The sequence below is a fragment of the Euprymna scolopes genome, chromosome 20 (genome assembly GCF_053919585.1).
Source record: "Euprymna scolopes isolate OS-2025 chromosome 20, ASM5391958v1, whole genome shotgun sequence".
Classification (NCBI taxonomy): domain Eukaryota; kingdom Metazoa; phylum Mollusca; class Cephalopoda; order Sepiida; family Sepiolidae; genus Euprymna; species Euprymna scolopes.
Window position 1 is genome coordinate 85,040,931 of NC_136501.1, and position 19,211 is coordinate 85,060,141.

The window sequence follows — 19,211 nt, forward strand, 5'->3', positions numbered from 1 at the left end:
CTAGTTGTCAATCTTAAAATTCAAAATCAGAAGCCGTAACTAAGTAGACTTTCTATACTACCATAAAAACAAATTTAGTTGTAGGGCCGATGTTTACACCTCAGCATCAAAAATGAAATGCATAAATTCGTTTGTACACACATTGTCTGCGCATACACTTTCCTGAATGAAAACAAATAATTAGATTTTGGACTAATCAGAGAACTTTCTGAATTTATTTGAAATAGTCTTTCTGAGGGCCACTTCAATCCCTTAAAAATCCAGATTTTTCTTCAATAAACCAGTTAAGCTGAAATCCATGGACCAGTGTCTTCGTTGCCCCTCTGTTGGCTTTGAGCTTGCAGGCATGTCAACTCACACATACTCATACATACAAAATGCAACACACACGCACACACATAAAAACTGTTTGGATCCCTTCATTGTCATCTCCTCATTTAAAACTATTTAATCACTGAAATATTCCTAACCTTACTCACTAAATTTACTTTCTAATATAAAAACCAACAAATGCACAGCTCTTAAACTATTGACTCTGAATCCCCCTAATAAATCCTCCCTTTATTTTTACAAGAACTCTAAAAATTACATTCGACCGTCCTCAGGCATGTTGGTTGTTGTTTTGGAAAAGAAAGGAGAAAAGTTATTGGCTCTCTATATATTTTCATATTCTGTTTTAAGTCTGTTGTTTCATATTTGTGAAAGAAATTGGTTGCAACTCTAATAAAGATTGAGAAGGGATTATCTCCCTTGCATCACCAAAATTTTAAGGGTGTACAATTTTTGTTTTTTCTAGAATTAGAGGCTCCCAAATGCTATTAATTTCTAAGCTTGATCTGCTTAGTAATTTTTCTTTTTTAGCATATGTGCTGCTTCTTTTAGCCACTGAAAATCCTCACCAAGAATCTGCCAGTGTCACCCATCACACTGCATGCATGTACAGTCAAATTTCTCATTCTCTGAACTTGGAATTATGCAGAGACTTTATGTGGGTCTTTACTATAGCTGATTTACCCTACCCCATTCTAGACGTGGAGTTTCTGCACCATTTCAACCTGATAGTGGATATGTACAGTCATCAGCTGATAGATACTAATACGGAACTTTTTGTCCCAGATTTGAAATCGAATGCTTTATCTATCAACTTGGTAATTTTTATTGCCACTTCTAACGACTCATACCATACCTTACCACACACCTACCCAGAGTTAACTAACATGAATTTTATTGTGAGCAAACCTACTCACATAACAAAGTATCACTACAGGTGCTCCTGTGTTCTCACATCCTTATCACCTCCCTGCAGATAAACTAAAGGTACCAAAGCAAAATTCAACCATATGCTGCAGCTTGGACTTCTACACCTCTTGTCCAGTCCATGGCTTCATCTTTGCATATGGTCCTGAAGTGTTCAGGAGATTAACATCCGATTGGGGAATATTTACAACTGAATACCATGATGATACCTGATCATTACCTAGTCCTCCAAATACAGGATCTCACTTCCTCTCTGCATGATTGTAAGGCCTTCTCAAAACTAGACTTAGTTAAGACTTACCATCAGATTTTAGTGAATCCAGCTGACTTACCCAAAACTGTGATAACAACTCGATTTGGAGCATTTGAATTTTCAACTTTTGGTTTGTGAAATGTGGCTAGTACCTTTCAACGCTTCATGGATGAAGTAGTGCGTGATTTGGACTTCATCTATAACTACATAGATAACATTCTCATGGTACGTGCATCACCTGAGGAACACGTCACTCACCTCCGCTTACTGTTTGAATGGTTTCAGTAATACCAGATGAGGATTAATGTGTTTTCGGTGCTTTGTCACTAGTTTTCTTTGGTCACATTATCAACCATCCACTTCACTTCGCCAACTAAGACACATCCTCAGTCTGTTGAACTACTACAGACACTTTATCCCACACTGTGTGAATCTCCAAGCTCCACTTTCCAACTTGGTACATAACAGGAAGAAAAAAATAAGTAGATTTCACTGAATGATGTTCAGTCAAAAGCTTTTAACAAAGTAAAGCAGAAACTCACCCATCTTGTACCTGATGCCAAGTTTTCACTGGTCATTGATGCATCGGGCACAGCTGAGGTGCAGTGTTGCAACAGCAGTACCAACAACAACTACAACCCCTTGAATAATGTTTTGAGGCAGCTGAAATCAGCAGAACAACATTGCAGCACATTTGGCTGTGAACTCCTGGCTATATATCTGGCAGTAAAACACTCATTTCAACATTCACTTGAGGGTCGTCAATTTGTGATCTACACTGATCATTATCCTCTTACATTCACACTGCATTCTAAACCGGATAAATATTCTCCTCATGAAACTTGCCACTTTGATTTTGTTTTGCAATTTACCAATGATATCCGACATATCTCAGGTAAACAAAATGCTGTAACAGACGCCTTGTCCCACCTTCCTATTAATTCTTTGTCCTCACTTTTGGATATTGACTTACAGCAGATGGCCTTAGACCAGCCATGTTTGAAAATTTTGGATCTGTTGTCACCTGAATTTGCAACTTGCAAATTTACATACTTGCCCATGCCCACTTCAGACATGCAGATCATCTGTGACACCTCAACAGATTCACCTAGACCTTTTGTTCCAAGGACTCATTGTAGGGTTGTTTTTGATACCATACACAATCTGACACACCCTGACTCAAAGTCAACAATGAAGCTGATTACAGCTAGCTTTTTCTGGCCAAATATGAGGCATGATATCACTGACTTGGCACATTCCTGTGTATCCTGCCAGAAATCAAAAGTGCACAAATATATCCATGTACCCCTTGAAACATTTAGCACCTCAGACACTCGGTTCAACCATGTTCATATTGATCTGATTGGACCATGGCCATCAATAAAGGATTTACTTATCTCCTGACTTGCATACACCATTTCACACGATGGCCTGAAGCTATTCCCTTTAATGGCATTTTCAAAAACAGTGAAACAAAACTTGGAAGTAGGATGTGTGGGTTCAACTGCATCGTTTCCTAATGGATTCCCATTATTCATTAAATAGCGTTTTCCCATCATCTGAACAGTGGTCGTTTTTCCATTGTCTGAACAGCGGTCGTTATTGAAAATATTTTCAAACGACATAATATTTGAAATTGTTCGAATGGTCATGAAACAATTATAACGTATTATGAAAATACACAACTAGTTGCTATCACTCTGATCTTTGTTGTCTTGATCTTGTGAAAATAATATATGAATGCTCGATTATAAAACTGGTAATTTTGAAGCTTACAAATTAAGTCACCTTATTCTGACTTAAACTTTATTGGTATATGAACAATTATCGAATTTTGATTTATCTGAACATATTAAAATTCTGGGTCAAAAATACTAATAAGATATATATATATATATATATATATATATATATATATATATATATATATATATATATATATAGATAGTTAGTAAAATTGGTAATTATTAAAAACCTGAAGAGAGTGCTCAATACTATTGCAGAGCAAATATATATTTTATTTTTTTATTACCGTTTTATCTGTTCAGTTAAATATGTTTCAGATGCTGGACCATGTTTACGATCCAGCAGCTTCGTCAGACCTTACAGAAATGGTTGTTATTATTTGGAAGAAGGATTTTAGAGGAAATATGAGAAAAAAAAGTGGGGTAAGAGATAATAAGAGGGAGGGAAACGGGTATCGACAATAGTTAAGTTTTGAAGATTGATTGTAGTGCGTGTGTGTGGGGTAGCAGATTCAAGTAGGCGTAGGTGGAGATATATGGATATAGGGAGAGGGAGAGGGAGAGAGGGAGGTAAAAAAGGGGGTAAGGGCAGGAGGGGAGATTTCAATTTTAGGTTTTAAGATTTGGCTGCTTTTGGTTGTTTAGGCCGGCACTGGAGTATATGAAATAGATGAGAGAGAGAGAGAGAGAGAGAGAGAGAGAGAGAGAGAGAGAGAGAGAGAGAGAGAGAGAGAGGGGGGGGGAGAAAGGACGTGTACATGTCAGATGCGTTTGATAAGTAAGAGGTTCCATATTGAACGTAATAGCCATGATAAGTCGATTCGTTCATTTGAGTTGACAATGAGTTGTTTTTAGGTAGTTAACAGTTAATACATATGCCAACAAATGCACATATATGCATACATACACACACATACATATGTACATATCCACACATCTGCATACAGATACATACGCACATACACATATATATGTACAATGTACATGCAAACATATACATGTACAATGTACATGCAAACATACATGCATCTAAATGCATACATACATACACACATACTCATATGCATAAATACATACATGCATATATATATATATATATATATATATATATATATATATATATATATATAGATACACACAGATATACATATATACATATACGTGGAGACATAGATCTCCGGTAAGATACTGATGTACATATACATACATACATACATACATACACCCACATGTACACACATATACACATACACAATTATATAAATATATATTCATAAAAATATAAATATATACACACACACACACACACACACACACACACACACACACACACACACATATATATAATGTGTGCATAGGCATGTGTATATCTATACTAAGTAAATAAAGTAAAGTTAGGATAAATAAATAAATAAACGAGTATAGTTAATAATGCAAGGTTAGGTAGACACATTGTAAGATATGTCCAAATACATGTTGTTGGTTTAATATTTAGGGGTCTGTATGGATTTACTTTGCTCATTAGGTAGGGATTAAGTTACAGTGGCTAAAAAAAGGGGGAGGATTTATAGGGATCTAAATAAAAGTAAGGATAAAGATAAAAATAGAAATAGAATAATTAATAGATTAAGAAAAAAAATTTTTTTAAAGATTTTACTGTACACTAGGAGCTCCTGTCCAGATATGGCAACAGTACTCCATCCTTGGATGTTGGGGACATAATATTAATTTCTTCTTTTAAAATATGTTTTTATCAATTTTTAGTTTGCTGAGAAAATAAATCATTTCATTGATTTCTGACGAGTGTTGAACAATTGAGACTTTATTTTTTGAAAGAGGACAAATTGGTGAATGTAGACTAGCCTGATGGCATTCAAATTTTAAATTTTCAACATTTTAATAAAAAAAAACATTGAAATACCTTCTAATAAGAATTCACCATTTTTTCTTTTTTAACACCAATTACTAGATAATAAATATATTTAAAAAATATTTATATGAAACTTTAAATATAACATTGTGTTGATGGGAATTATGAAAAGCTTTTGACGAGAACAACACGAGTTTAACATTTATGGTTACCAGTAGCCTCTTATTTTCATAAATTATGTTTTTTAAGAATTTACGATTGGTTAATGGATCTACTAAAAATTTATGCCCCTTTTTTGTTATAAATAATTTAGAAATAATATCTCCTGGTGTTCTGTTTGATGATTTTTATTATTTTATTTTTAATTTTGCTTTTAACTAGAATCTAAGTATGAAATATCGAAAGTATACAGTTAACTCTTTCCTAATATCAAACATAGTGACTTATACACCTGAAGAAGATCAGTGGTTATATCGACCAAAACGTTGTGCAAATAATACTCAAGATGAGAACATTAGTCCGATTAATCCAAATAATAGAAACAATCATTCCTTATCTCAGGGTAAATCTAAATAAGAATTTAAATTTTCGTACAATATATTCAGTCTCTCAACTATCAATGTGATTTGGTTCGTTTATATTATGCCCTGAGTAAGATGGCAGGTCAAACAAAATTCACACAAAGGCCAGATGTAGCCCACAGGCCAGAGGTCGCCAACCCCTGGTCTAAATCATTTTATTTTTATAATTATACCTCCAAATCACTAGCATACTTCCATCTTGAAAATTACATGAGCAAAATCAGTATTTTTTTTCAAATACCAACCAATAACTAGATTAATGATGAAATAATTCCAGATAGATTACCATCATATGTCTCAAGCATGTAACCATTCACTTCAAAGTGCCTTGTTTATCTGCTTAGCACCAACCACTCTGATGTTAGCAGAAAAACGTGGGTCAATGCAATGACCTTCTTTTTATGAATGTATTTATCATAAAAACCAGCATATTTTAGAGACAATGATGTGCAAATGTTAAGTACCAAAAAATCATTTTAACAAAAGTGTGCACCTGGTGACAAATGTAAAAACAATATAAAATAATTATTAAATGTACCAAAAGGTCATTTGAATAAAATTTATGAACCTGACACAGGCATTTGTATGAGAAGAAACAACAAACTAAATTAATTGTCAAAAAAAGATAAGTTCAAAAAAGGTCATTTTCGACAAAAGGTTACACAAGTGTAATCAGGTTGTACCAAAGTCAGATCAAGTTAACGAAAGGACAATGGCTGAATAAAACACCTATTGGTTAGGGTTGCTACAGTGACAATGTTGTCCCAAGGGAGCATTTTCAGGTCACAAATGCTTATATAATAACAACCAAAAAAGTTATTGTTGTTGGATGACGAAGAATCAACCCCTCGAATTCTCGTGCATGCAGCTAACAACTGGCCATCCATAAATGTCATCAACAATAAAGATATGTTAATATATCAGCGTGTTGTCATTGTTGTAAACAGAGCAGAAATACAACACAAACATATTTTTGTTGTGAATACTTTAACAACTTTAACCAAAATTTCTAAGAAACTATTAGCACGGCTTCCCAGTGAATTACTTTATGTACTTCCAGCATTTTTTACAGGTAAATTATTTATTTTTTAATTTATAATATAACATATTATTAGGTTGGTGCAAAAAATAATGTTGTTTTTTGACGTTCAACTTCAAAGATAATAAACTTTATTAATCAAAATAAGAACCATTAGAATCAACGAGAAACAAGTTTATTTATCCCATTAGCATAGAATTCCGGAGTTTTGGAAGCGATGAATTCATTGAAGGCCAATTCGGCATCATCACAACTTTTGAAGCATTTTTCGAGCAGGAAGTTGTCGAGATGTTTGAAAAAATGATAATCGGTGGTTGAGAGGTCCAGTGAAAATGGCGGATGAGGCAGAGTCTCGTAGCCTAATTCGTTCAGCTTCTGCAGGGTCAGTTGAGCAACATGCGGGCAAGCGTTGTCATGGAGGAGAATTGGTCCCTTCATCTTGACCAATTTCAGGCAAATACGTTGGAGCTTCTGATGCATTTTGTCAATTTGTCAGCAGTACTTTGTTGTAATTGTTTTGCCCGGATTCAAAAAGCTGTGATAGTGGAGACCAGCCACAGACCACCAAACAGTCACCATAAATTTTTTTTGGTGTAATTTCAGTTTCGGGAAGCGTTGTGGAGCTTCTCCGGCATCCAACCACTGTGTCAAACATCGCCAGTTGTCATCGAGGATCCACTTCTCATCACATGTCACAATCTGCTCGAGAAATAAGTCATTTTTGTTGCACAGAAGGAGCGTAGAAAACACCTCAAAATAACAATTTTTTGATTATTGTTTAATCAATGTGACATCCATTTATCCAACTTTTTTGACTTCCCTATTTGCTTTAAATGACGAAAACTGTTGAGTGGTTCAACAGCAACTTTTTGTGTGGTTTTGCAATGATCAGCTTCAATTAAGGTTTTCAAAAGTTTGTTATCAACTGCAGTCGGCTAGTCGTGACCGTCTTCATCTTCGAGGTTCTCGTCACCATTGCAAATTTTCTTTTGTTACTTTTTGGGTTTGAAACAATTTTTATTTATTGGAAAATATTCTGAGTTCACTGTTACTGTGAAAACCGACTTGAAGAGAGTGAATCTCAACAAAGCAGAGAAAGAAAAAAGGTAGTAATCAAAGACATTTGCTTTTTAGCATTCACATCTCATTGTAAAAATCGGTTGATGAAAGAAGTGAAAATAAGAAAGAATAAGCTGAACGAACAAAGAAAGAAAAGGAATAATTTATTAAGGCCATTCATCTCACACATCAATTCCTAATCTACCATAACCCTATTTTTGTTTATTCAATTGCACGATAAAACATTACATCCTTGACGATCAGTCCAACAGAAGATGAGCTGTTGTGGGGTCTTCTTCCCTACTCTGTTAGACAAAGGTAGTGTCAGGAGCGCCACTTAACATCTGACTGTGACCAGTTTTCAAACCCAACAGCAGCATCAAATTGCCCTTTTAAAGAAAACAACAACTATTTTCTAAACTAATATGATCAAACTGCCCTTTTTAAGGCAACTTTCAACTAAAATGTGATCAAACCATCCCTCTTTGCTTCATAAGATGTCATTCCTGCCTTTCAAACTTTTTCTGCTGATTATGTTTCACAGACATCATCTAACTTATCTTGCTGTTCCAGAAACATAATTCTATATCTTCCAGACTTTCCTGCTATCCTGGTTCCAGTGACATAATTTCTGCCTTTCTAGCCTTTCCTGCTGTTCAGGTCCTTGAGACACCATTCCTGTCTTTCCAGGCTTTTCTGCCGTCCAGGTCCCAAGGATACCATTCCAGCTCTCCCTGCTGTCCAGCTTCCAGGGACGTTACCAAACTTATTCCTTATAACCAGTGAGTCCTTCAGTATTATTAGTTTTCTTTTCATAGTGTAGTATCTGTCTTTTTTTTAATGAAATTATCATTACCTCCTCTTTTTTTTGGGGGGGGGGGGCGGTAGTCTAATATCCGTTCTGTTGCCATGAGATTACCTTCAACCTTCAATCCCTCTTTAAAAGGGTGTAGTGTAGTATACGTTCGTTTATCATGATATCGTTTTTTTCCAAGCATTACCGCTTCCGTTTTGGGAAAATGGGGAAAGTGGGTATAATATCTACCATCCATTCTGGGATTACCTTCTCTTTTTAAAAGGGGAGGGGTAAATGTAGTATCTGTTACTGTTCCGTAGTCAGTATGTCATCCTCCGAGCCATTAACTCCTCATTTCGAGAGGTTGTGTAGTATCTGTTTTGTTGTTATGTGACCTTCCTCCAAACATTATCGCTTTCTAGCGTACGTCAACAAGAAATTGTCACAATCGGCTGTTCTTTAGCAAACGCAACATTTACCCGGTTTTAGCGTGTTGTCAAAGCTTGTTTGCCCGGTTTTGCATAACCGGAAGTGTTGTTGTTGTTGTGATCGTGTGATTGTTCGCCTGCAAAACAGACGAGAAGTTTGAAAGTTTTATCTGTCTCTTGTTTTCACAAACAAAAAACGAAACATTTAATAAGTTTTGAATAATTGTTAACAAGAAGGAGATTTAAGTGAGTTTTTCTAATGAACCAAGTAAAGGAAAACATGATCTTGTTATTTGCTTTTTATGGTTGTAAAACTTTCTGGAAGAAGAATTTTGGTCGGACGGTCACAGTCGAAGAATAATGGAGATTTTTAATGACAAGAACTGGAATCGTTTTTTTTTTTTTTTTTTTTTTTTTTTCCGTGAGGTTCTAGGAAAGTTTGAAATTTGATTTAAAAAAAAAGCCAAAAAAAAAACCCCAGGGATTTGGTGTTTTTCGATCTTTTATATTAATGTCGCTTATTCTTAAAACCGAAAACAACTTCGCTTTTTTATTCTTAAAATAAAAGTTTTTAAGGTAAGAATTGTTTCTATTTTGCAACTATTTGTTTATTTTGGGGTTATTTATTAATAAAACATAAACTTATTTTTTATTTTACTCGTAAGTTCTACAAATATGTTTAAAACTTTTTAGTTTTATTGAATAAATGAACAAACATAGATTTGCCAATTATTGCATGAAAATACTGTTATATGTAAAAAATAACAAACAAACAAAAAAAACAACGAAATTGAGTTTTAACGATCCCGTTGCACCTTAATCGTTTTTTTTTTTTGTTTTTTTTTTATATAGCCACCCGAACTTAGGGTTTAATGAAGGGCACTTTTTTAAAATTATTATTCAACAGTTTATTATTCCCTCTTTTTGCGCCAGGGACAATAAATTATTGAATAAAAAATATAAAGTAAAAATAAAATACCTTTTATTAACCCTGACACTAACCCTAAATTCCGGTGATAATTTTGCAAAATATTTACATAAAATAAAATCTCATGTTTGGATGAAGTAACCAAAATAAAAACGCCTAACACGAAAAAACATTCAATAAATATTAATTTAGAAGTTTGGGGGGGGGGCAAATCATTTTCTACTGCGATTGATTTTATTTATTTCATTTCTTTTGAAAATGCTTAAAATCTTGAAAACAAAAACAAACAAAAAAAGCATTTGGATACTTTATTTTCACCTTTTTAAATTAACAATTGTCGACATGAGAAGCGAAGAAGCGAAGCGCTGTGTTGTCATGGTAACAAAAATGGCCGCCATGTCATAATCGACTTGTGAACGATTTTCGATTAGTTTTGTGTTTTTATGATTTTCTTTATATTAAAAATAAAAGAAAAGAGGGAAGGATACTAAATTGCAAGCTATCTTTACGATTACTGCTTTTACTTCACTTCCGGTGGCTCCTTCGTTTCTAAATCGATTTTTTACGATATCTTTTGTTTATTAAATTGTTAGATGAAAGTACAGAATGGGTAAAGAAATAATAATATCCCTCCCACTATGTTAAGAAGGGGTTTTCGCTAATGAAGAAAAATAGACGACTCAAACAGTGTCAGATAAAAAATGATTTTATTTTTCTAAAAAGATTTTCATAAATTAATAACATTTTCGTCTCTATCTTCTAATATAATACAATTTGACCAATTGTTCCCGTTTACAAAATAACACCATAATAAAAGAAACACTGGGGCCAGACTCGAATGAAAAAGGGTCACGCTAACAGCATGTTTGTTTTTAGGAATTGGAACCTAATCTGTTTGGACTGTGTTATACTTTTACCGAGCAATTTCGGTACAAGGGTCCTGCTAGTAAAGTAATATATTTTTTATATTAAAAACAAATTCAAAACAATGAAACTTTGTTTTTTTTTTATTATTTTATGCAAACAATAATGAAATATAATGTATTTTTTTATCTGACACTATTTGCTGCAGTAGAAGTGTCAGAAACCGCCATTAAAAATTAGTGATAAAAACTTGAATAAATTAGACTTACTATCTTTCGAAGCTTATAACTACTTGAAAAATGTAATTTAAACCCTATTTTTTTTTAATAAAAGGAGCAAAGACCAAATTTTAAAAAAATAACATGTTTAATAGCAAAATATGCCATATTTGCTTTTTTTAAATCGGTTTTCTTTAAAAAAGATTTCAAGAAAATCAACAAATTTTAACTTACTTCAAATATAATAAATATATATAAATTAAAAAAATCACTTGCATATAAAAAATACTAATCAATGGGTACTTCCATTCTTCATTCTTAAGAATTTATCCATATTTATATTTTATATTCCATGTACTTTTTAAATAAAATAATTTCTTAAGCAAGGATTAAAAAATACTGCGACATTAGGTGGTCACAACTGGAAGAAAGAGGAGACAAACGTCTCCCTTTCTTTGAGTTGAGAACTTCGGTGGCCTGTAAGCGCCAGAATTACTCTCCCCTTTCTATTTCTGGAATGTGTTTGCTGTAAACAAAAGTAAGTTAATATAGGCCATCGTACTTGAAAAATGATCACATTTCATTTATCAGTTTTTGCTGTTTCAAAAAATTCCACTCGACCAATTTTCCATTTTTTTAAATTTTCTTAAAGAAATATATGAGTTTTTGATTTAATATATTTTATTTCTTATTTAAATCTAAAAAAAAAAAAACATTGAATGAAGCAGAAAAAATTGTTGTAGTTATTCAATCTTTTCAGGACAAATTTAAAAATTGTGAGGTTTCACTTAAAAAAAAATCAACATGGTTTAAAAAAAAAAGGTTTTAAACTTTTGACTGTACAGGTAAATTTGCATAAAACTATTCTCTTTTTTTTTGTTTTAAATTAGATTATTTTATTTATTGATCTTTTATCTTCAATTTGTGATATATAAATCTGAGGTGAGAAAATTAAATTTCATTTCAATAGACATTTCAAAATGAAGGGGGTGGGGGTGAATTTAAAAAAAAAAAACGTTTGTCTAGAATATTATATTTGATTTATTGGAAAGAGCATAAAATTTCACATTAAAGCTGCAAATATTGTAAAAATTGAACCAATAGAAAAATTTTTATAGATTTTTAAATTGAAAAAAATTTAACTCGTAAAATTCAATTCATTTTATTACATAGAAAAAATGGCTGCATGAGCGCGCGCAGGCACTTTGTAAAGACTGTTTTTTAAAAAATAAAAAATAATATTTCTATTATTTTTTCAAAAACTTTAATAGTTTATTTTGGAAGTATATTCCATAAAGAAATTAAACAAACCACTTTACAAAGAGAAATTACGAGTTTTGTATATTTTATTCGCAGTTTTGTGTTAAGGGTGTCAAAAATTCCCCCAAAATTCTAACACACCTATTGCTGCAGTTGCCTATTTTTCTACATCACCGGCTTTGCCAAATAATGTTATTATTAAAAAAAAAAATCTTAACACCGGGAGGGGCAACCGAAAGTGGAAAAGCTAATCATAAAGATAACCTAAAGTTAATAATTTTGTTAAAATTTATTATTGCACTAAACACGAACTGTTAGTTTTTTGCACTTTTACCGATATATATATATATATATATATATATATATATTAATCACTAAAAATACATGCTCAGATATTGCTCAGTTTTGGGATAGAGATAGGTTTAAAAAATTGTTTTAATTCTTCGAAATTAAAAATAACCCATCAAGTGAGCCATCTTTTACTAAATTTCTATCTATCACTTTTACCCTCTCTCACCGTATATCGTTTAACCCCTTACCCCACTTTTATGATAGATTTTTACATTAACATACTTTGCTAAATCACCCCCTCCCCCCAAAAAATGAGTTTCTAGGCAATAATATGTAAACATCCTGAAAAATTTGATAGAAAGAAAAAAAAATAATAATAACAAAGCATTAATTTAGAGTAAGGGATTAGTTTTGCATATAAATTTACCATTAAATGATCTTTCAGGCCATTCTAGCCTTTTTAGATAATTTAACCAATTTATTTATTTATTTGCTATCAAAGTAGCTCGCGCTTCTAAATTCTCTTTTTCTCTCTTGCAACCGTTTTCAATAAAAGAAATGAAATAAGCTGACTGACCAACCTAATTCCACTCTTACAAGTAAGAATAAAAAGGAGGTAAGTATTACTCCCACCCTTACCCCACTAATATGAATCTCTGATGATCCAAAGCAAATGAATATTGTGGTAAAACTAGAGTTCTACAACTTAATTGATGAAAAAAAATGAGATTCTACTTTTTTAGTTGATTGCATGTAAACGTTGAAAAAGTTAAGAGTAAAAATAATTCTTAGTGCTTTTCCAATATGTGATCTACCAAATTGTCTCTAATTCAACCACATATTCTTTCAAAACCGAATTGTTTACATTTTAATATATGATTTACCTAAACCATAGTTTAAGTAGTTTAAGAATGAACCCTTACCCTAACCATATTGAATTAGAAACCATTTGGCAGATCACATATTCAAAAAGCACTAAGGAAGATAAGTACATGGTCACCTGCTAATCCAGGATTGACTTTTATGAGGGGAGTTTAATAAGTACTACGCCTGACCCACTTCCAACTGTCTGATGTAGCTGAAATGCATGTGCAATGATTTATATCTCTATGGGTTATGCGACAAATTACAGCTCTGAACTAATTGTAGTTTCTTATTTACAAGTATTTGAACTGAGTTAGATGTGAAATGAAACCTGTTCAGTGTCGTACATTGATCCTATTTTTTTATTTTTTGTACTTGAAAGGAGGTACATCATAGGAAGCTTTTAAACGTGTTTATGATGCCTCATCATATGACCTTATAAAACATTGGAATTGTGTATTTAAACATGACCGGAAATTATGTGTAAACAGCTACCAGATCTGATCACCTACCTCTTCTGCCAGTCAAATTGAGGCTGACATTTTGGAAGATCAATGTATGACTATTTATCAAATAGCCCAAGAGGCCAAAATTAGTAGGAGGTCTGTGAAAACTATCATTCATGACCATTTACAAATGCATAAAGGTGTTGACATTCCCAGATTGCTGACAACTTTCTAGAAAGCGAGAATGCGTCTCGTGTGTTCGAGGATGAATCTGGAAATGTGCAAAAAAAATGAGTCGAGTTTTTCCAAAGACTGATTACACAAAATGAAATCTGGTTCTATCACGATGATCTAGAGACCTAGTCCATGCAGTGGAAGCATTTGGACTCACTACTTCAAAAGAAGGCAAGAGTGCAGCCTTTTGTTGGCAAGATCATACTCATGGGACCAGGATGGAGTAGTGATGACAGATTTCCTGACAAAACTATTACGCTTCAAAAGAATAAAAGTTATCCAAATTAAGAGGCAGCACAAGATCAGCAAAGGCATCCTCTTCTTACAAGTCAACGCTCAGATCCCCAACACACATGTGGCCAGATCAGAAGCACAGGCATGTGGCTATGAAATCCTCCTCCATACTCTTCTTACTTTGTACCTTCTGATTTTCACCTCTTTTCAGCCATGAAGTTGTTTATGAAAAGGAAACATTTCCCAAATGATGCAGCCTTGATTTCCAAAGTCATAATTGAAAGATCAATCTGGAGTGTTCTACAAAAAACGGTCTCCAGAGCTGCATTAAATGATGAGAGAAATGCATAACTTTGGGTGGTTCATATGTAGATAAAGAATAATAACTGTGCCAAGTTTCGTTGCTCTACTGCTATGAGAAGTGAGTCAAGGACATTACTTATTGGACACTAGCTAGTACAGAAAGGTGGGGGCAATCTTTCCATGTGGGAATCTACAAATGTCTAACCTGTGCAATTGGAGTTAAATAGAGCTGGCAGAGTGTCTGGAGCAGAAATTAAAGGCATGGCCACTATGGGTTCGTAAGAACAACACAAAAAGTAATTTTATTTTTTTTTTATTTTTTATTTTTAAACACTATCTGTTCCGGAAGAGAGTAATGATGTCTCCAATAATATCTTTTTTTCATTTTTTTATTTATTTAATATCGTGATTGTATTTCACATCAAGCTGAGTGTCTCTCCTTGGCAATCAATCCAACAGATTAGGAACTGCTGTGGGAGTATGATACTCTTCTTTGTCAGGCATAAAGTTGAACTACCTACCTTCTCCTTTTAAGAGAGAGAGAGAGATAGGTTATTGCTGATCACCTAAGATGCCACTACCAGAATGTTGTAGTAGTTATTTCCCTTGTATAACATGGAAGTAGAGAAGGGTTATTACCCTTAGTTATCATTGATTTTCTTGTAATGGTTTTTCATTAAAATAAGGCATGTGTTTACCTTACTCTCATTTTATCCATTCATCATCACAACCATTATATCTGATAAACTCCATAATTTAACATGGTGCCAGAATTGGGTTTATAAGGATACACTTATATCAAAAATGAAACAAATTGGAATTAAAAAATTTTTTTTTATTTTTTATTACATTTTCACCCCAAACAAGGCACATTGCCACTGTAGTGTAGGGGGCTACTATCAGTGGCAGCAACTACTGGGGCACTATGTTGGGATTTGGGCAACAAGATGTCGGTTCACGTTACACTTGAACTTCTGCATTTCAGTACAGTTGGAAGCAGGGACCTGGAATGGAATTCCAGAGTCTAGCGGTTCTGGGGAAGAAACGACTGGAGTAGAAAGATCTTCTACATCTAGGGATCTCTACTGTGTGGGGGTGGGATTTAGCTGCGTATCGGGTTTGTCGAGGGTGTCTACGTCGTGGGGGCACAAGTGTCTGCAGTTTGTCAGAGCATTCACCATTAAAATACTTGTAGAATAGGCAGAGGGATGCAACGTCTCGTCGATGGGACAGAGGCTGAAGCTTAGATGCCAGTTCAGGGCCTATCAGATTGGCAACTCTCTTTTGAACCTTGTCTAGGAGCGAGAGACTAGCAGCAAATGCACCAGCCCAAATGTGACAGCAATACTCCATACATGGGCGAATGGTGGCCTTATAGAGGTACAGGATACTTTCAGGTGTCAGTAGTTTTCTAGCACGGTAGAGAGAGCCTACCTTCTTCGCAGCAGCCCTGGCAATGTTTTCAATATAATTTTTCCAACTCATGTTTCCTGTGAATGTTAGGCCAAGCAGTTTGAAAGATGTACTCTCGGACAGGAAGTCACTGGCCATTGCTATTGGTGGCAGAGAAGGTTTCTTGTAATTATTGAAGGAAACCAGTTTAGTCTTGGCAGCATTGAATGTGACCATCCATTTTTGTCCCCATTCCACTACAGATTGGAGGTCATCCTCTAGTGTTTTTGCCATTTCTTTAGTTATGTGTTCATTTGTTTTCCTGTCATGCCTGTTATAGAGTGTGGTGTCATCAGCATATATACCCATCTCAGAGGCAGTTTTGTCGGGGAGGTCATTAATAAATATTAGGAACAATAGAGGTCCAAGGATAGACCCCTGAGGCACTCCCGCATTTATATCACACTGTTTAGATGTATGACCGTCGAGGACAACCTGGATTTTTCTCTTATCTAAGAAGGATTTAATTATGTTAAGTATTCTACCAGTGATACCATATGATTTAATTTTCCTGAATATTAATTAACAATGACATTTGTTTTTTTTTCTCCATGTAGCTTAAAAAAAAAATGAACACTAAACACCAAGCTTTATATCAAAACAAGAGGATTTTATTTTTGGTTTGTTTTCAGAACCTGATTGTGTCATCTTTTTGCATTTGCAAACTTGTTATTCTTCCCTATCTGTTATTGTTATTATATTGTTATCTGATTGTGATTTCCATTCGTGTCATTTTTATTCATTGTTTATTTTCCATTTGTTCCAAATATTTAACTTGTCTTTATTTAACCTTCCATTATTTGTTCCAGATATTTGTTTCAATTATTATTGTTACATTTTCTTATCTGCCACACATTTAATTTGTATATATTTGATTTAGCTACAAACTACAAAGCTAAACTAACTAACGTACTCAATTTTTATTGTAGAGCCCCACTCTGTTACAATCAGAGACCATTTCTCAGGCGAGCTGAGCATGTGATAAAAGTTGATGAAAAGGTCTACTTTTTCTGGCAAGGAAATCAAAGTGGACATTTTTCATGACATTTCTTTGAAATATTAAATTTTTGTTTTACTAATGAGTTAGCAATTTTCAAGTGTAAAGCCCACTCAAAGATAAGCAAGATAACTGAATTGTCAGTTAAATGATGAAAAATATTATGAGAGGATTGAAAATGATGAGTGGAATGAACAAAATTTGATTACTTATGAAGACAGTTTATGACAAGTATTTATTGACATTGAAATTTAAAATGACCACATTATAGTCAGCAGGGAAGCAGTCCCATAGTAAATGTGTTTACAGATAGGAAGTTCATGAAAAGAAACTTTGTTTATAGAAATTCAGTTTGATATTAGGCACATTGAGAAAGAAAGGAAAGTTTTTTGTAGTTGTAGTAGTAAGACGAGTTCTTACTGAGAATATTTGATAAGGAGGGAGCAGAGATTGAATCACACACGAGCTCATTCCAGAGATATAGCAATAGAGCAGAGAAAGACTAGCAACATCTGTGAGAAAGACACTGTAGAGAACAGAAAAGATCATCCTCTATTAGATTATAAAGTCGATTTCTGTACTTTCTTCCAAACTAACTTATCTCTTGTCACATCTTTATTTACCCTTTTTTTCTCTCAAATTCAGGTTTAATCTTCCTCTAAGCTCATTAGCTATGAATCTGCCATGAAGTTCCTACTACCCACCCATCGTGTCATTCTCATATCATTACTCTTTATGCAACGCATGTCCTCAACCCTCGTTGGACAGATTTTACTTCCATACATCATTACATTGTATACCCATACCAAGTTTATATCCTTTGGTCGTTATGTTCCAATAATGACAGAAGTTATTTGAATTTATGCCTATCACTCATAATTTTTGCAGTCACACTAACACCAGCTTTACCTTGTGCATCAATCATATCACTTAAATGACAAAATTTCTAAACAATAATAGCAATAGCTTCACCACATACTTGAGAACAAAACTCTGCCCAGAGATCGACTTTTTGCTGTTTCATTGCATCTGGTTTATCAGCTTATACTGAAATACTTGTTATAAGCATCTCCAGGGTCGAATAAAATACATATTTTACATTTTACTATTCTCTCTTGTACGGCATAATCACGTTGACACATCAGTTCTCATCAGATCACCAAAGTTAAGCAACGTTGAGCCTGGCTAGTACCAGATGGGTGACCATTTGGGAATTCTAAGCGATGTATGTGTTTTCCACTTATCTCGGTATTGTTTCCAGTCGTCCTGAACCTTCACTTGCCACTGGTATTCAACAATGTCGACTCAGGAGAGGTGTGGTTGGAGATTGTGCAATTCTTGCCAAAAACATTTCCCGTGCAGGCACCTTTACAGTGGATATCCATAGTCTGTCAAGACTGAAGGAAGCCTATTTTACTATTCTCTGCTCATTAGAGTAATGCACTTTTCTTATTATCAAAGATAGTCTTCTATGAAGAAGCTGTGATTTTCACTCTGCTAGTGTTTGTCGATGGCCATCACAGAAACTACAACTACTCATAAAACATAGAATATTTTGTTCAAGCTCTATTCCTCTAGATCTGTCATGTCCTGTCCATGCATTTTCATATTAACAGAGTAGACTTGGTGAAAGATGCAACACTTCAACAGACATGGATGGTCATTGACTAGGGAGGAGCTGTATTTGTCACATAGTGCTGAGATCCTTGAGCTATGCCATGAATAAGTTATCTCAGAAATCTCTTAAACCTTATTGATGTAAATATATAAATACAAGTGCTGCAATATTTTGGGTGTATAATGGGGTATGATCCCACACAGTCGGACGATTCTATTTATAAACGATGCTGCTAAGAACTGACGAATCAAATTAATTCACGTTCTGCTACCAACCAATCAGAAACCAGAATTGCTTCATAAATATTAAACCTTTTCTGGAGCAATTTCACATGTTCTTTTCCCGAGTTTCGACACGGTAAGAATATTTTGTTCTATAAAACTGTCTACTACAAACAAGTCACCTCCCAGGACTTGTGTGTAACAGCGAACCATCTGAAACTGTTCTGAAACTAAAAATGGCTTACACTTCTAG

At 33.9% G+C, this 19,211-nt stretch overlaps 1 protein-coding gene across 1 annotated transcript in view; it reads left to right on the forward strand.

Annotated features, from left to right (window-relative positions):
* Positions 1 to 9,136: 9,136 nt before the first annotated feature.
* LOC145241512 (armadillo repeat-containing protein 2-like) overlaps positions 9,137 to 19,211 on the forward strand; it is a 102,938-nt gene continuing 92,863 nt past the window's right edge. The window contains exon 1 of the mRNA XM_080104552.1: positions 9,137 to 9,604. The gene's annotated coding sequence lies outside the window, so the exon portion shown is untranslated. The remainder of the gene's footprint in view (positions 9,605 to 19,211) is intronic.